Source organism: Salvelinus sp. IW2-2015, unplaced genomic scaffold (genome assembly GCF_002910315.2).
Source record: "Salvelinus sp. IW2-2015 unplaced genomic scaffold, ASM291031v2 Un_scaffold6133, whole genome shotgun sequence".
NCBI classification, from domain to species: Eukaryota; Metazoa; Chordata; class Actinopteri; order Salmoniformes; family Salmonidae; genus Salvelinus; species Salvelinus sp. IW2-2015.
The window spans coordinates 21,020-24,137 of record NW_019947397.1 but is presented as its reverse complement, the minus strand read 5'-3'; positions in this window follow the sequence as shown (position 1 = coordinate 24,137).

The following is a 3,118-nucleotide window of genomic DNA, read 5'->3' as shown; positions in this document are numbered from 1 at the left end:
TCATTGTGTGTCCTAGTCAAGTCAATTTGTGACCTGGTCAACTCATTGTGTGGTTTGGTCAACTCATGTGGTGTCCCGGTCAACTCATTGTGTCCTGTGGTCAACTCATTATGTGTCCTGCGTCAACTCATTGTGTGTCCTGGTCAACTCATTGTGTGTCCTGGTTAAATCATTGTGTGTCCTGGTCAACTCATTGTGGTCCTGGTCAACTCGTTGTGTCCTGGTCAACTCATTGTGTGTCTGGTCAACTCATTATGTGTCCTGGTCAACTCATTGTGTGTCCTGGTCAACTCATTGTGTGTCGCTGTCAACTCATTGTGTTTCTGGGCAACTCATTGTTGTCCTGGTAACTCATTGTGTCCTGGTCAACTCATTGTGTGTCCTGCTGTCAACTCATTATGTGTCCTGGTCAACTCTTGTGTCCTGGTCAACTCATTGTGTGTCCTGGTCAACTCATTATGTGTCCTGGGCAACTCATTGTGTGTCGCTGTCAACTCGTTGTGTTGTGTCTCGGTCAACTCATTGTGCAGGACACACAATGAGTTGACCAGGACACATAATGAGTTGACCAGGACACACAATGAGTTGACCAGGACACACAATAAGTTGACCAGGACACAATGAGTTGACCAGGACACACAATGAGTTGACCAGGACACACAATAAGTTGACCAGGACACAATAAGTTGACCAGGACACAATGAGTTGACCAGGACACACAATGAGTTAACCAGGACACATAATGAGTTGACCAGGACACACAATGAGTTAACCAGGACACATAATGAGTTGACCAGAACACACAATGAGTTGACCAGGACACACAATGAGTTGACCAGGACACACAATGAGTTGACCAGGACACAATGAGTTGATCAGGACACATAATGAGTTGACCAGGACACACAATGAGTTGACCAGGACACAATGAGTTGACCAGGACACACAATGAGTTAACCAGGACACACAATGTTGGTTTTAATTTTTTTCAAGACGTTTTAAGGAGAGTTCTAGTTTTCAAATACACCTTTTTGACACAAGAMTTATACAAGATGTTKGTTTAATCAYACCATGTATGGAATTATAGACAGATTCATTCAGATGTTTGGTTGTTCAACGTGAGATGTGATCAGATCAACAAAAGGGATAAGTCCTTTACTAAGTGTTTTATAAATCCACATTTTGTGTTATTTAAATTTTTATAATGATATGATTGACTTGTGGTACTAAGCCATACAATCGTATGCTTGTAATATTTTATAAGAGATGTTTCATTTTGAACATTTGTTTGTTTGTTACAACCACCTTGACTGACACACACTGCATGTTCAGTTGTGAGGATTTGATGAGTTTGTATTTTTGTTCTCAGTTAAAAGCACTTCTGAAGACACTCATTTTAATGACAAATCATTTGAAGGATTTTTTATTTTATGTGTCATTTTATAGGGGAATAAAGTTTCATACTGTGTTTCAGTGTCCGGTCCACAGATTGTTTTAAACACCACAAACACCACACACACACACACACACACACACAACACACACACACACACACACACACCACACACACACACACACCCAACACAACACACCACAACCACACCAACCCCAACACTTAGAACCACCTATCCTATCAGAACATCGTTTTCCCTCCATGCCCCAACATCCTCGTTTCGTCGGGTCATGGGACTCTACAAGGTGTCGAAAGCGTTCCACAGGGATACTGGACCATGTTGACTCCAATGTTTCCCACAGTTGTGTCAAGTTGGCTGGATGTCCTTTGGGTGGTGGACCGTTCTTGATACACACCGGAAACTGTTGAACGTGAAAAACCCAGCAGCGTTGCAGTTCTTGACACAAACCGGTGCGCCTGGCACCTACCACCATACCCCGTTCAAAGGGCACTTAAATATTTAGTCTTAACCGTTCACCCTCTGACTGTCACACGTACAATATCAAAGTCTCAATTGTCTCAAGGCAAGGTTAAAAATCCTTCTTTAACCTGTCTCCTCCCCTTCATTTACACTGATTGAAGTGGGGTCATAGCTTTCACCTGGATTCACCTGGTCAGTCTATGTCATGGAAAGATCAGGTGTTCTTAATGTTTTGTCAAGTCAGTGTATATTCGGTAAGTAATAGAAGGTATAAAGTATTGACCAGCTTTTTATAATGGAGGGTAAGGGAGTCTCCTGTTCATTGTCTTATTAAACCATGTCCATCATCATATTTATATCGTTTGATTGTTTATGTTTGACATAGGAACACGATATAACGTTAGCTTGATAAGCCGAAAATGACGCTCCCCTGGCCATTAGGCTTACGTGTCTTCTATAAATCAACCACTAGGCGTCACTGTTGTATTCGTTATAGATGACTGTATAACGTTATAGGTCTCTAGGATTTACTAGTTAATTATAGAAGTAAGTTTACTTCTGTTTCTAGTAATTATTTTTTCAAATACTGTCAAATTGCCAAAGTTGTGACCGGATTTGACTACGTGATGGACGTCACAGGAAAATCAAAACGTCGCTCGAGGAATTCACACCTGTAAGGAATGAAATGTCTGATTGAATGAGCGCGTCTTTCAATGGACAATGTGGTGGCTGCGTGCTAGCGGTGAACGGTAACTTCACGGAGGCAACATGATGTGAGTAACGTCTGAATTAGCTAGGGAAATATTATTTGTATTTTTTTCCCCCGCACATGTTCGTTAAACGTCCAGTAAAACCAATAACTTTGCCCGTGTTCTTCACATTGATTGACACCAACACAACATGCGGCAAATTGGTAGCAACCTGGCTGAAGTGTCTCATAGCGAGATTAGTTGCAATTAGGAAACAACATCTAAATTCTACACCTCCACTATGGAGTTACTGTCATTTCCAGAAATATTAGCCTAAACTGGAACTTTCTAGCCCGTTAAAACGGTTATTGGTGATCTGAACATTGCAGTCAGTCCATTTTTAAATGTAAGTTTCAGGAAAGGTTCGTTTTGTTTGTAACTATTGATGATACTACTTCTGCCCGGGGCGCATTTCGCTTGGAGACGAGCGTCGGAGCTGATCGGGTTGAACGTTATCGCACATTGTTGTACCTGTCTAAATAAGGAAGAAGAATA